The following is a 17,381-nucleotide window of genomic DNA, read 5'->3' on the forward strand; positions in this document are numbered from 1 at the left end:
TACCTACTATCTGTTGTATACTGTTTAGTACCTACTATCTGTTGTATACTGTTTAGTACCTACTATCTGTGCTGTTCACTGTTTAGAACCTACTATCTGTTGTATACTGTTTAGTATCTACTATCTGTTGTATACTGTTTAGTACCTACTATCTGCTGTTTACTGTTTAGTATCTACTATCTGTGCTGTTTACTGTTTAGTACCTACTATCTGTTGTATACTGTTTAGTACCTACTATCCAATGTATACTGTTTAGTATCTACTATCTGTGCTGTTCACTGTTTAGAACCTACTATCTGTTGTATACTGTTTAGAACCTACTATCTGTTGTATACTGTTTAGTATCTACTATCTGCTGTATACTGTTTAGTATCTACTATCTGTTGTATACTGTTTAGTACCTACTATCTGTTGCATACTGTTTAGTACCTACTATCTGTTGTATACTGTTTAGTATCTACTATCTGTGCTGTTTACTGTTTAGTACCTACTATCTGTTGTTTACTGTTTAGTATCTACTATCTGTGCTGTTTACTGTTTAGTACCTACTATCTGTTGTATACTGTTTAGTATCTACTATCTGTGCTGTTCACTGTTTAGTACCTACTATCTATTGTATACTGTTTAGTACCTACTATCTGCTGTATACTGTTTAGTACCTACTATCTGTTGTATACTGTTTAGTATCTACTATCTGTGCTGTTTACTGTTTAGTACCTACTATCTGTTGTATACTGTTTAGTATCTACTATCTGTGCTGTTCACTGTTTAGTATCTACTATCTGTGCTGTTTACTGTTTAGTACCTACTTTCTGCTGTATACTGTTTAGTATCTACTATCTGTGCTGTTTACTGTTTAGTATCTACTATCTGTGCTGTTCAGTGTTTAGTACCTACTATCTGTGCTGTTCACTGTTTAGTACCTACTATCTGTTGTATACTGTTTAGTACCTACTATCTGTTGTATACTGTTTAGTACCTACTATCTGTTGTATACTGTTTAGTATCTACTATCTGTGCTGTTTACTGTTTAGTACCTACTATCTGTGCTGTTTACTGTTTAGTACCTACTATCTGTGCTGTTTACTGTTTAGTACCTACTATCTGCTGTTTACTGTTTAGTACCTACTATCTGTGCTGTTTACTGTTTAGTACCTACTATCTGCTGTGTACTGTTTAGTATCTACTATCTGCTGTTCACTGTTTAGTACCTACTATCTGCTGTTTACTGTTTAGTACCTACTATCTGCTGTATACTGTTTAGTATCTACTATCGGCTGTATACTGTTTAGTACCTACTATCTGTTGTATACTGTTTAGTACCTACTATCTGCTGTATACTGTTTAGTATCTACTATCTGTTGTATACTGTTTAGTATCTACTATCTGTTGTATACTGTTTAGTACCTACTATCTGCTGTTTACTGTTTAGTACCTACTATCTGTTGTATACTGTTTAGTATCTACTATCTGTGCTGTTTACTGTTTAGTACCTACTATCTGTTGTATACTGTTTAGTATCTACTATCTGTGCTGTTCACTGTTTAGTACCTACTATCTGTGCTGTTTACTGTTTAGTACCTACTATCTCTTGTAGACTGTTTAGTATCTACTATCTGTACTGTTCACTGTTTAGTATCTACTATCTGCTGTTTACTGTTTACTACCTACTATCTGTGCTGTTCACTGTTTAGTATCTACTATCTGCTGTATACTGTTTAGTACCTACTATCTGTGCTGTTCACTGTTTAGTATCTACTATCTGTGCTGTTTACTGTTTAGTACCTACTATCTGTTGTATACTGTTTAGTATCTACTATCTGTGCTGTTCACTGTTTAGTATCTACTATCTGCTGTTTACTGTTTAGTATCTACTATCTGCTGTTTACTGTTTAGTATCTACTATCTGTGCTGTTTACTGTTTAGTACCTACTATCTGTTGTATACTGTTTAGTATCTACTATCTGTGCTGTTCACTGTTTAGTATTTACTATCTGCTGTTTACTGTTTAGTACCTACTATCTGTGCTGTTCACTGTTTAGTATCTACTATCTGCTGTATACTGTTTAGTACCTACTATCTGTGCTGTTCACTGTTTAGTATCTACTATCTGCTGTATACTGTTTAGTACCTACTATCTGTGCTGTTCACTGTTTAGTATCTACTATCTGTGCTGTTTACTGTTTAGTACCTACTATCTGTTGTATACTGTTTAGTATCTACTATCTGTGCTGTTCACTGTTTAGTATCTACTATCTGCTGTTTACTGTTTAGTACCTACTATCTGTTGTATACTGTTTAGTATCTACTATCTGTGCTGTTTACTGTTTAGTACCTACTATCTGTTGTATACTGTTTAGTATCTACTATCTGTGCTGTTCACTGTTTAGTATCTACTATCTGTGCTGTTTACTGTTTAGTACCTACTATCTGTTGTATACTGTTTAGTATCTACTATCTGTGCTGTTCACTGTTTAGTATCTACTATCTGCTGTTTACTGTTTAGTATCTACTATCTGCTGTTTACTGTTTAGTATCTACTATCTGCTGTTTACTGTTTAGTACCTACTATCTGTGCTGTTTACTGTTTAGTATCTACTATCTGCTGTTTACTGTTTAGTATCTACTATCTGCTGTTTACTGTTTAGTACCTACTATCTGCTGTTTACTGTTCAGTACCTACTATCTGCTGTATACTGTTTAGTATCAACTATCTGTGCTGTTTACTGTTTAGTACCTACTATCTGTGCTGTTCACTGTTTAGTACCTACTATATGTGCTGTTTACTGTTTAGTACCTACTATCTGCTGTTTACTGTTTAGTATGTACTATCTGCTGTTTACTGTTTAGTATCTACTATCTGCTGTATACTGTTTAGTATCTACTATCTGTTGTATACTGTTTAGTACCTACTATCTGCTGTATACTGTTTAGTACCTACTATCTGCTGTATACTGTTTAGTACCTACTATCTGCTGTATACTGTTTAGTATCTACTATCTGTGCTGTATACTGTTTAGTATCTACTATCTGCTGTATACTGTTTAGTATCTACTATATGCTGTATACTGTTTAGTACCTACTATCTATTCTATACTGTTTAGTACCTACTATCTGCTGTATACTGTTTAGTACCTACTATCTGTTGTATACTGTTTAGTATCTACTATCTGTGCTGTTTACTGTTTAGTACCTACTATCTGTTGTATACTGTTTAGTATCTACTATCTGTGCTGTTCACTGTTTAGTATCTACTATCTGTGCTGTTTACTGTTTAGTACCTACTATCTGCTGTTTACTGTTTAGTACCTACTATCTGCTGTATACTGTTTAGTATCTACTATCTGCTGTATACTGTTTAGTATCTACTATCTGCTGTTCACTGTTTAGTATCTACTATCTGTGCTGTTTACTGTTTAGTACCTACTATCTGTTGTATACTGTTTAGTATCTACTATCTGTGCTGTTCACTGTTTAGTACCTACTATCTGTGCTGTTTACTGTTTAGTACCTACTATCTCTTGTAGACTGTTTAGTATCTACTATCTGTGCTGTTCACTGTTTAGTATCTACTATCTGCTGTTTACTGTTTAGTACCTACTATCTGTGCTGTTCACTGTTTAGTATCTACTATCTGCTGTATACTGTTTAGTACCTACTACCTGTGCTGTTCACTGTTTAGTATCTACTATCTGTGCTGTTTACTGTTTAGTCCCAACTATCTGTTGTATACTGTTTAGTATCTACTATCTGTGCTGTTCACTGTTTAGTATCTACTATCTGCTGTTTACTGTTTACTACCTACTATCTGTGCTGTTCACTGTTTAGTATCTACTATCTGCTGTATACTGTTTAGTACCTACTATCTGTGCTGTTCACTGTTTAGTATCTACTATCTGTGCTGTTTACTGTTTAGTACCTACTATCTGTTGTATACTGTTTAGTATCTACTATCTGTGCTGTTCACTGTTTAGTATCTACTATCTGCTGTTTACTGTTTAGTATCTACTATCTGCTGTTTACTGTTTAGTATCTACTATCTGTGCTGTTTACTGTTTAGTACCTACTATCTGTTGTATACTGTTTAGTATCTACTATCTGTGCTGTTCACTGTTTAGTATTTACTATCTGCTGTTTACTGTTTAGTACCTACTATCTGTGCTGTTCACTGTTTAGTATCTACTATCTGCTGTTTACTGTTTAGTATCTACTATCTGCTGTTTACTGTTTAGTATCTACTATCTGCTGTTGACTGTTTAGTACCTACTATCTGTGCTGTTTACTGTTTAGTATCTACTATCTGCTGTTTACTGTTTAGTATCTACTATCTGCTGTTTACTGTTTAGTACCTACTATCTGCTGTTTACTGTTCAGTACCTACTATCTGCTGTATACTGTTTAGTATCTACTATCTGTGCTGTTTACTGTTTAGTACCTACTATCTGTGCTGTTCACTGTTTAGTACCTACTATATGTGCTGTTTACTGTTTAGTACCTACTATCTGCTGTTTACTGTTTAGTATGTACTATCTGCTGTTTACTGTTTAGTATCTACTATCTGCTGTATACTGTTTAGTATCTACTATCTGTTGTATACTGTTTAGTACCTACTATCTGCTGTATACTGTTTAGTACCTACTATCTGCTGTATACTGTTTAGTACCTACTATCTGCTGTATACTGTTTAGTATCTACTATCTGTGCTGTATACTGTTTAGTATCTACTATCTGCTGTATACTGTTTAGTATCTACTATATGCTGTATACTGTTTAGTATCTACTATCTGCTGTATACTGTTTAGTATCTACTATCTGCTGTTTACTGTTTAGTATCTACTATCTGCTGTATACTGTTTAGTATCTACTATCTGTGCTGTTTACTGTTTAGTACCTACTATCTGTTGTATACTGTTTAGTATCTACTATCTGTGCTGTTCACTGTTTAGTATCTACTATCTGCTGTTTACTGTTTAGTATCTACTATCTGCTGTTTACTGTTTAGTATCTACTATCTGTGCTGTTTACTGTTTAGTACCTACTATCTGTTGTATACTGTTTAGTATCTACTATCTGTGCTGTTCACTGTTTAGTATTTACTATCTGCTGTTTACTGTTTAGTACCTACTATCTGTGCTGTTCACTGTTTAGTATCTACTATCTGCTGTTTACTGTTTAGTATCTACTATCTGCTGTTTACTGTTTAGTATCTACTATCTGCTGTTTACTGTTTAGTACCTACTATCTGTGCTGTTTACTGTTTAGTATCTACTATCTGCTGTTTACTGTTTAGTATCTACTATCTGCTGTTTACTGTTTAGTACCTACTATCTGCTGTTTACTGTTCAGTACCTACTATCTGCTGTATACTGTTTAGTATCTACTATCTGTGCTGTTTACTGTTTAGTACCTACTATCTGTGCTGTTCACTGTTTAGTACCTACTATATGTGCTGTTTACTGTTTAGTACCTACTATCTGCTGTTTACTGTTTAGTATGTACTATCTGCTGTTTACTGTTTAGTATCTACTATCTGCTGTATACTGTTTAGTATCTACTATCTGTTGTATACTGTTTAGTACCTACTATCTGCTGTATACTGTTTAGTACCTACTATCTGCTGTATACTGTTTAGTACCTACTATCTGCTGTATACTGTTTAGTATCTACTATCTGTGCTGTATACTGTTTAGTATCTACTATCTGCTGTATACTGTTTAGTATCTACTATATGCTGTATACTGTTTAGTATCTACTATCTGCTGTATACTGTTTAGTATCTACTATCTGCTGTTTACTGTTTAGTATCTACTATCTGCTGTATACTGTTTAGTATCTACTATCTGTGCTGTTTACTGTTTAGTACCTACTATCTGTTGTATACTGTTTAGTATCTACTATCTGTGCTGTTTACTGTTTAGTACCTACTATCTGTTGTTTACTGTTTATTATCTACTATCTGTGCTGTTTACTGTTTAGTACCTACTATCTGTTGTATACTGTTTAGTATCTACTATCTGTGCTGTTCACTGTTTAGTACCTACTATCTATTCTATACTGTTTAGTACCTACTATCTGCTGTATACTGTTTAGTACCTACTATCTGTTGTATACTGTTTAGTATCTACTATCTGTGCTGTTTACTGTTTAGTACCTACTATCTGTTGTATACTGTTTAGTATCTACTATCTGTGCTGTTCACTGTTTAGTATCTACTATCTGTGCTGTTTACTGTTTAGTACCTACTATCTGCTGTTTACTGTTTAGTACCTACTATCTGCTGTATACTGTTTAGTATCTACTATCTGCTGTATACTGTTTAGTATCTACTATCTGCTGTTCACTGTTTAGTACCTACTATCTGCTGTTTACTGTTTAGTACCTACTATCTGTGCTGTTTACTGTTTAGTACCTACTATCTGCTGTATACTGTTTAGTATCTACTATCTGCTGTTCACTGTTTAGTACCTACTATCTGCTGTTTACTGTTTAGTACCTACTATCTGCTGTATACTGTTTAGTATCTACTATCGGCTGTATACTGTTTAGTACCTACTATCTGTTATATACTGTTTAGTACCTACTATCTGCTGTATACTGTTTAGTACCTACTATCTGTTGTATACTGTTTAGTACCTACTATCTGTTGTATACTGTTTAGTATCTACTATGTGTGCAGTTTACTGTTTAGTACCTACTATCTGTTGTATACTGTTTAGTACCTACTATCTGTTGTATACTGTTTAGTACCTACTATCTGCTGTATACTGTTTAGTACCTACTATCTGTTGTATACTGTTTAGTATCTACTATCTGTGCTGTTCACTGTTTAGTACCTACTATCTGTTGTATACTGTTTAGTATCTACTATCTGCTGTATACTGTTTAGTACCTACTATCTGTGCTGTTTACTGTTTAGTACCTACTATCTGTGCTGTTTACTGCTTAGTATCTACTATGTGTGCTGTTTACTGTTTAGTACCTACTATCTGTTGTATACTGTTTAGTACCTACTATCTGTGCTGTTTACTGTTTAGTACCTACTATCTGTTGTATACTGTTTAGTACCTACTATCTGTGCTGTTTACTGTTTAGTATCTACTATGTGTGCTGTTTACTGTTTAGTACCTACTATCTGTTGTATACTGTTTAGTACCTACTATCTGTTGTATACTGTTTAGTACCTACTATCTGCTGTATACTGTTTAGTACCTACTATCTGTTGTATACTGTTTAGTATCTACTATCTGTGCTGTTTACTGTTTAGTACCTACTATCTGTTGTATACTGTTTAGTATCTACTATCTGTGCTGTTCACTGTTTAGTACCTACTATCTGTGCTGTTCACTGTTTAGTACCTACTATCTGTTGTATACTGTTTAGTACCTACTATATGCGCTGTTTACTGTTTAGTACCTACTATCTGTTGTATACTGTTTAGTATCTACTATATGTGCTGTTTACTGTTTAGTACCTACTATCTGCTGTTCACTGTTTAGTACCTACTATCTGCTGTTTACTGTTTAGTACCTACTATCTGCTGTATACTGTTTAGCATCTACTATCGGCTGTATACTGTTTAGTACCTACTATCTGTTGTATAATGTTTAGTACCTACTATCTGCTGTATACTGTTTAGTACCTACTATCTGCTGTTCACTGTTTAGTATCTACTATCTGCTGTTTACTGTTTAGTACCCACTATCTGTTGTATACTGTTTAGTATCTACTATCTGTGCTGTTCACTGTTTAGTATCTACTATCTGCTGTATACTGTTTAGTACCTACTATCTGTGCTGTTCACTGTTTAGTATCTACTATCTGTGCTGTTTACTGTTTAGTACCTACTATCTGTTGTATACTGTTTAGTATCTACTATCTGTGCTGTTCACTGTTTAGTATCTACTATCTGCTGTTTACTGTTTAGTACCTACTATCTGTGCTGTTCACTGTTTAGTATCTACTATCTGCTGTTGACTGTTTAGTACCTACTATCTGTTGTATACTGTTTAGTATCTACTATCTGTGCTGTTCACTGTTTAGTATCTACTATCTGCTGTTTACTGTTTAGTACCTACTATCTGCTGTTTACTGTTTAGTACCTACTATCTGTGCTGTTCACTGTTTAGTATCTACTATCTGCTGTTTACTGTTTAGTACCTACTATCTGTTGTATACTGTTTAGTATCTACTATCTGTGCTGTTCACTGTTTAGTACCTACTATCTGTGCTGTTCACTGTTTAGTACCTATTATCTGTTGTATAAAGTTTAGTACCTACTATATGCGCTGTTTACTGTTTAGTACCTACTATCTGTTGTATACTGTTTAGTATCTACTATATGTGCTGTTTACTGTTTAGTACCTACTATCTGCTGTTCACTGTTTAGTACCTACTATCTGCTGTTTACTGTTTAGTACCTACTATCTGCTGTATACTGTTTAGCATCTACTATCGGCTGTATACTGTTTAGTACCTACTATCTGTTGTATAATGTTTAGTACCTACTATCTGCTGTATACTGTTTAGTACCTACTATCTGCTGTTCACTGTTTAGTATCTACTATCTGCTGTTTACTGTTTAGTACCCACTATCTGTTGTATACTGTTTAGTATCTACTATCTGTGCTGTTTACTGTTTAGTACCTACTATCTGTTGTATACTGTTTAGTATCTACTATCTGTGCTGTTCACTGTTTAGTATTTACTATCTGCTGTTTACTGTTTAGTACCTACTATCTGTGCTGTTCACTGTTTAGTATCTACTATCTGCTGTTTACTGTTTAGTATCTACTATCTGCTGTTTACTGTTTAGTATCTACTATCTGCTGTTTACTGTTTAGTACCTACTATCTGTGCTGTTTACTGTTTAGTATCTACTATCTGCTGTTTACTGTTTAGTATCTACTATCTGCTGTTTACTGTTTAGTACCTACTATCTGCTGTTTACTGTTCAGTACCTACTATCTGCTGTATACTGTTTAGTATCTACTATCTGTGCTGTTTACTGTTTAGTACCTACTATCTGTGCTGTTCACTGTTTAGTACCTACTATATGTGCTGTTTACTGTTTAGTACCTACTATCTGCTGTTTACTGTTTAGTATGTACTATCTGCTGTTTACTGTTTAGTATCTACTATCTGCTGTATACTGTTTAGTATCTACTATCTGTTGTATACTGTTTAGTACCTACTATCTGCTGTATACTGTTTAGTACCTACTATCTGCTGTATACTGTTTAGTACCTACTATCTGCTGTATACTGTTTAGTATCTACTATCTGTGCTTTATACTGTTTAGTATCTATTATCTGCTGTATACTGTTTAGTATCTACTATATGCTGTATACTGTTTAGTATCTACTATCTGCTGTATACTGTTTAGTATCTACTATCTGCTGTTTACTGTTTAGTATCTACTATCTGCTGTATACTGTTTAGTATCTACTATCTGTGCTGTTTACTGTTTAGTACCTACTATCTGTTGTATACTGTTTAGTATCTACTATCTGTGCTGTTTACTGTTTAGTACCTACTATCTGTTGTTTACTGTTTATTATCTACTATCTGTGCTGTTTACTGTTTAGTACCTACTATCTGTTGTATACTGTTTAGTATCTACTATCTGTGCTGTTCACTGTTTAGTACCTACTATCTATTCTATACTGTTTAGTACCTACTATCTGCTGTATACTGTTTAGTACCTACTATCTGTTGTATACTGTTTAGTATCTACTATCTGTGCTGTTTACTGTTTAGTACCTACTATCTGTTGTATACTGTTTAGTATCTACTATCTGTGCTGTTCACTGTTTAGTATCTACTATCTGTGCTGTTTACTGTTTAGTACCTACTATCTGCTGTTTACTGTTTAGTACCTACTATCTGCTGTATACTCTTTAGTATCTACTATCTGCTGTATACTGTTTAGTATCTACTATCTGCTGTTCACTGTTTAGTACCTACTATCTGCTGTTTACTGTTTAGTACCTACTATCTGCTGTATACTGTTTAGTATCTACTATCTGCTGTTCACTGTTTAGTACCTACTATCTGCTGTTTACTGTTTAGTACCTACTATCTGCTGTATACTGTTTAGTATCTACTATCGGCTGTATACTGTTTAGTACCTACTATCTGTTATATACTGTTTAGTACCTACTATCTGCTGTATACTGTTTAGTACCTACTATCTGTTGTATACTGTTTAGTACCTACTATCTGTTGTATACTGTTTAGTATCTACTATGTGTGCAGTTTACTGTTTAGTACCTACTATCTGTTGTATACTGTTTAGTACCTACTATCTGTTGTATACTGTTTAGTACCTACTATCTGCTGTATACTGTTTAGTACCTACTATCTGTTGTATACTGTTTAGTATCTACTATCTGTGCTGTTCACTGTTTAGTACCTACTATCTGTTGTATACTGTTTAGTATCTACTATCTGCTGTATACTGTTTAGTACCTACTATCTGTGCTGTTTACTGTTTAGTACCTACTATCTGTGCTGTTTACTGCTTAGTATCTACTATGTGTGCTGTTTACTGTTTAGTACCTACTATCTGTTGTATACTGTTTAGTACCTACTATCTGTGCTGTTTACTGTTTAGTACCTACTATCTGTTGTATACTGTTTAGTACCTACTATCTGTGCTGTTTACTGTTTAGTATCTACTATGTGTGCTGTTTACTGTTTAGTACCTACTATCTGTTGTATACTGTTTAGTACCTACTATCTGTTGTATACTGTTTAGTACCTACTATCTGCTGTATACTGTTTAGTACCTACTATCTTTTGTATACTGTTTAGTACCTACTATCTGCTGTTTACTGTTTAGTATCTACTATCTGCTGTTTACTGTTTAGTATCTACTATCTGCTGTTTACTGTTTAGTATCTACTATCTGCTGTTTACTGTTTAGTATCTACTATCTGTGCTGTTTACTGTTTAGTACCTACTATCTGTTGTATACTGTTTAGTATCTACTATCTGTGCTGTTCACTGTTTAGTACCTACTATCTGTGCTGTTCACTGTTTAGTACCTATTATCTGTTGTATACTGTTTAGTACCTACTATATGCGCTGTTTACTGTTTAGTACCTACTATCTGTTGTATACTGTTTAGTATCTACTATATGTGCTGTTTACTGTTTAGTACCTACTATCTGCTGTTCACTGTTTAGTACCTACTATCTGCTGTTTACTGTTTAGTACCTACTATCTGCTGTATACTGTTTAGCATCTACTATCGGCTGTATACTGTTTAGTACCTACTATCTGTTGTATAATGTTTAGTACCTACTATCTGCTGTATACTGTTTAGTACCTACTATCTGCTGTTCACTGTTTAGTATCTAATATCTGCTGTTTACTGTTTAGTACCCACTATCTGTTGTATACTGTTTAGTATCTACTATCTGTGCTGTTCACTGTTTAGTATCTACTATCTGCTGTTTACTGTTTAGTACCTACTATCTGTGCTGTTCACTGTTTAGTATCTACTATCTGCTGTATACTGTTTAGTACCTACTATCTGTGCTGTTCACTGTTTAGTATCTACTATCTGTGCTGTTTACTGTTTAGTACCTACTATCTGTTGTATACTGTTTAGTATCTACTATCTGTGCTGTTCACTGTTTAGTATCTACTATCTGCTGTTTACTGTTTAGTACCTACTATCTGTGCTGTTCACTGTTTAGTATCTACTATCTGCTGTTGACTGTTTAGTACCTACTATCTGTTGTATACTGTTTAGTATCTACTATCTGTGCTGTTCACTGTTTAGTATCTACTATCTGCTGTTTACTGTTTAGTACCTACTATCTGCTGTTTACTGTTTAGTACCTACTATCTGTGCTGTTCACTGTTTAGTATCTACTATCTGCTGTTTACTGTTTAGTACCTACTATCTGTTGTATACTGTTTAGTATCTACTATCTGTGCTGTTCACTGTTTAGTACCTACTATCTGTGCTGTTCACTGTTTAGTACCTATTATCTGTTGTATACTGTTTAGTACCTACTATATGCGCTGTTTACTGTTTAGTACCTACTATCTGTTGTATACTGTTTAGTATCTACTATATGTGCTGTTTACTGTTTAGTACCTACTATCTGCTGTTCACTGTTTAGTACCTACTATCTGCTGTTTACTGTTTAGTACCTACTATCTGCTGTATACTGTTTAGCATCTACTATCGGCTGTATACTGTTTAGTACCTACTATCTGTTGTATAATGTTTAGTACCTACTATCTGCTGTATACTGTTTAGTACCTACTATCTGCTGTTCACTGTTTAGTATCTACTATCTGCTGTTTACTGTTTAGTACCCACTATCTGTTGTATACTGTTTAGTATCTACTATCTGTGCTGTTCACTGTTTAGTATCTACTATCTGCTGTTTACTGTTTAGTACCTACTATCTGTGCTGTTCACTGTTTAGTATCTACTATCTGCTGTATACTGTTTAGTACCTACTTTCTGTGCTGTTCACTGTTTAGTATCTACTATCTGTGCTGTTTACTGTTTAGTACCTACTATCTGTTGTATACTGTTTAGTATCTACTATCTGTGCTGTTCACTGTTTAGTATCTACTATCTGCTGTTTACTGTTTAGTACCTACTATCTGTGCTGTTCACTGTTTAGTATCTACTATCTGCTGTTTACTGTTTAGTACCTACTATCTGTTGTATACTGTTTAGTATCTACTATCTGTGCTGTTCACTGTTTAGTATCTACTATCTGCTGTTTACTGTTTACTACCTACTATCTGCTGTTTACTGTTTAGTACCTACTATCTGTGCTGTTCACTGTTTAGTATCTACTATCTGCTGTTTACTGTTTAGTACCTACTATCTGTTGTATACTGTTTAGTATCTACTATCTGTGCTGTTCACTGTTTAGTACCTACTATCTGTGCTGTTCACTGTTTAGTACCTATTATCTGTTGTATACTGTTTAGTACCTACTATATGCGCTGTTTACTGTTTAGTACCTACTATCTGTTGTATACTGTTTAGTATCTACTATCTGTGCTGTTTACTGTTTAGTACCTACTATCTGTTGTATACTGTTTAGTATCTACTATCTGTGCTGTTCACTGTTTAGTATCTACTATCTGCTGTTTACTGTTTAGTACCTACTATCTGTGCTGTTCACTGTTTAGTATCTACTATCTGCTGTTGACTGTTTAGTACCTACTATCTGTTGTATACTGTTTAGTATCTACTATCTGTGCTGTTCACTGTTTAGTATCTACTATCTGCTGTTTACTGTTTAGTACCTACTATCTGCTGTTTACTGTTTAGTACCTACTATCTGTGCTGTTCACTGTTTAGTATCTACTATCTGCTGTTTACTGTTTAGTACCTACTATATGTGCTGTTTACTGTTTAGTACCTACTATCTGCTGTTCACTGTTTAGTACCTACTATCTGCTGTTTACTGTTTAGTACCTACTATCTGCTGTATACTGTTTAGCATCTACTATCGGCTGTAAACTGTTTAGTACCTACTATCTGTTGTATAATGTTTAGTACCTACTATCTGCTGTATACTGTTTAGTACCTACTATCTGCTGTTCACTGTTTAGTATCTACTATCTGCTGTTTACTGTTTAGTACCCACTATCTGTTGTATACTGTTTAGTATCTACTATCTGTGCTGTTCACTGTTTAGTATCTACTATCTGCTGTTTACTGTTTAGTACCTACTATCTGTGCTGTTCACTGTTTAGTATCTACTATCTGCTGTATACTGTTTAGTACCTACTATCTGTGCTGTTCACTGTTTAGTATCTACTATCTGTGCTGTTTACTGTTTAGTACCTACTATCTGTTGTATACTGTTTAGTATCTACTATCTGTGCTGTTCACTGTTTAGTATCTACTATCTGCTGTTTACTGTTTAGTACCTACTATCTGTGCTGTTCACTGTTTAGTATCTACTATCTGCTGTTTACTGTTTAGTACCTACTATCTGTTGTATACTGTTTAGTATCTACTATCTGTGCTGTTCACTGTTTAGTATCTACTATCTGCTGTTTACTGTTTAGTACCTACTATCTGCTGTTTACTGTTTAGTACCTACTATCTGTGCTGTTCACTGTTTAGTATCTACTATCTGCTGTTTACTGTTTAGTACCTACTATCTGTTGTATACTGTTTAGTATCTACTATCTGTGCTGTTCACTGTTTAGTACCTACTATCTGTGCTGTTCACTGTTTAGTACCTATTATCTGTTGTATACTGTTTAGTACCTACTATATGCGCTGTTTACTGTTTAGTACCTACTATCTGTTGTATACTGTTTAGTATCTACTATATGTGCTGTTTACTGTTTAGTACCTACTATCTGCTGTTCACTGTTTAGTACCTACTATCTGCTGTTTACTGTTTAGTACCTACTATCTGCTGTATACTGTTTAGCATCTACTATCGGCTGTATACTGTTTAGTACCTACTATCTGTTGTATAATGTTTAGTACCTACTATCTGCTGTATACTGTTTAGTACCTACTATCTGCTGTTCACTGTTTAGTATCTACTATCTGCTGTTTACTGTTTAGTACCCACTATCTGTTGTATACTGTTTAGTATCTACTATCTGTGCTGTTTACTGTTTAGTATCTACTATCTGTGCTGTTTACTGTTTAGTACCTACTATCTGTGCTGTTCACTGTTTAGTATCTACTATCTGCTGTATACTGTTTAGTACCTACTATCTGTGCTGTTCACTGTTTAGTATCTACTATCTGCTGTATACTGTTTAGTACCTACTATCTGTGCTGTTCACTGTTTAGTATCTACTATCTGTGCTGTTTACTGTTTAGTACCTACTATCTGTTGTATACTGTTTAGTATCTACTATCTGTGCTGTTCACTGTTTAGTATCTACTATCTGCTGTTTACTGTTTAGTACCTACTATCTGCTGTTTACTGTTTAGTACCTACTATCTGTGCTGTTCACTGTTTAGTATCTACTATCTGTGCTGTTCACTGTTTAGTATCTACTATCTGCTGTTTACTGTTTAGTACCTACTATCTGTGCTGTTCACTGTTTAGTATCTACTATCTGCTGTATACTGTTTAGTACCTACTATCTGTGCTGTTCACTGTTTAGTATCTACTATCTGTGCTGTTTACTGTTTAGTACCTACTATCTGTTGTATACTGTTTAGTATCTACTATCTGTGCTGTTCACTGTTTAGTATCTACTATCTGCTGTTTACTGTTTAGTACCTACTATCTGTGCTGTTCACTGTTTAGTATCTACTATCTGCTGTTTACTGTTTAGTACCTACTATCTGTTGTATACTGTTTAGTATCTACTATCTGTGCTGTTCACTGTTTAGTATCTACTATCTGCTGTTTACTGTTTAGTACCTACTATCTGCTGTTTACTGTTTAGTACCTACTATCTGTGCTGTTCACTGTTTAGTATCTACTATCTGCTGTTTACTGTTTAGTACCTACTATCTGTTGTATACTGTTTAGTATCTACTATCTGTGCTGTTCACTGTTTAGTACCTACTATCTGTGCTGTTCACTGTTTAGTACCTATTATCTGTTGTATACTGTTTAGTACCTACTATATGCGCTGTTTACTGTTTAGTACCTACTATCTGTTGTATACTGTTTAGTATCTACTATATGTGCTGTTTACTGTTTAGTACCTACTATCTGCTGTTCACTGTTTAGTACCTACTATCTGCTGTTTACTGTTTAGTACCTACTATCTGCTGTATACTGTTTAGCATCTACTATCGGCTGTATACTGTTTAGTACCTACTATCTGTTGTATAATGTTTAGTACCTACTATCTGCTGTATACTGTTTAGTACCTACTATCTGCTGTTCACTGTTTAGTATCTACTATCTGCTGTTTACTGTTTAGTACCCACTATCTGTTGTATACTGTTTAGTATCTACTATCTGTGCTGTTCACTGTTTAGTATCTACTATCTGCTGTTTACTGTTTAGTACCTACTATCTGTGCTGTTCACTGTTTAGTATCTACTATCTGCTGTATACTGTTTAGTACCTACTATCTGTGCTGTTCACTGTTTAGTATCTACTATCTGTGCTGTTTACTGTTTAGTACCTACTATCTGTTGTATACTGTTTAGTATCTACTATCTGTGCTGTTCACTGTTTAGTATCTACTATCTGCTGTTTACTGTTTAGTACCTACTATCTGTGCTGTTCACTGTTTAGTATCTACTATCTGCTGTTTACTGTTTAGTACCTTCTATCTGTTGTATACTGTTTAGTATCTACTATCTGTGCTGTTCACTGTTTAGTATCTACTATCTGCTGTTTACTGTTTAGTACCTACTATCTGCTGTTTACTGTTTAGTACCTACTATCTGTGCTGTTCACTGTTTAGTATCTACTATCTGCTGTTTACTGTTTAGTACCTACTATCTGTTGTATACTGTTTAGTATCTACTATCTGTGCTGTTCACTGTTTAGTATCTACTATCTGCTGTTTACTGTTTAGTATCTACTATGTGCTGTTTACTGTTTAGTATCTACTATGTGCTGTTTACTGTTTAGTACCTACTATCTGTTGTATACTGTTTAGTATCTACTATCTGTGCTGTTCACTGTTTAGTATCTACTATCTGCTGTTTACTGTTTAGTACCTACTATCTGTGCTGTTCACTGTTTAGTATCTACTATCTGCTGTATACTGTTTAGTACCTACTATCTGTGCTGTTCACTGTTTAGTATCTACTATCTGTGCTGTTTACTGTTTAGTACCTACTATCTGTTGTATACTGTTTAGTATCTACTATCTGTGCTGTTCACTGTTTAGTATCTACTATCTGTGCTGTTTACTGTTTAGTACCTACTATCTGTGCTGTTCACTGTTTAGTATCTACTATCTGCTGTATACTGTTTAGTACCTACTATCTGTGCTTTTCACTGTTTAGTATCTACTATCTGTGCTGTTTACTGTTTAGTACCTACTATCTGTTGTATACTGTTTAGTATCTACTATCTGTGCTGTTCACTGTTTAGTATCTACTATCTGCTGTATACTGTTTAGTACCTACTATCTGTGCTTTTCACTGTTTAGTATCTACTATCTGTGCTGTTTACTGTTTAGTACCTACTATCTGTTGTATACTGTTTAGTATCTACTATCTGCTGTATACTGTTTAGTACCTACTATCTGTGCTTTTCACTGTTTAGTATCTACTATCTGTGCTGTTTACTGTTTAGTACCTACTATCTGTTGTATACTGTTTAGTACCTACTATCTGTGCTGTTCACTGTTTAGTATCTACTATCTGCTGTATACTGTTTAGTACCTACTATCTGTGCTTTTCACTGTTTAGTATCTACTATCTGTGCTGTTTACTGTTTAGT

The 17,381-nt window shown here is 34.4% G+C and overlaps 1 long non-coding RNA gene across 2 annotated transcripts; it reads left to right on the top strand.

Moving 5' to 3' along the window:
- Nucleotides 1-4,287: 4,287 nt before the first annotated feature.
- LOC132979911 (uncharacterized) lies at nucleotides 4,288-16,289 on the top strand. Of its 2 annotated transcripts, XR_009674123.1 has the most exons (4): nucleotides 4,288-4,401; nucleotides 5,319-5,373; nucleotides 8,927-8,981; nucleotides 16,221-16,289. It is a non-coding gene; the product is annotated as an uncharacterized LOC132979911 (long non-coding RNA). The 2 variants fall into 2 exon arrangements; XR_009674122.1 differs by lacking the exon at nucleotides 4,288-4,401 and having other exon boundaries at nucleotides 5,261-5,373.
- Nucleotides 16,290-17,381: the final 1,092 nt, after the last annotated feature.

This window comes from Labrus mixtus, chromosome 9 (genome assembly GCF_963584025.1).
Source record: "Labrus mixtus chromosome 9, fLabMix1.1, whole genome shotgun sequence".
NCBI classification, from domain to species: domain Eukaryota; kingdom Metazoa; phylum Chordata; class Actinopteri; order Labriformes; family Labridae; genus Labrus; species Labrus mixtus.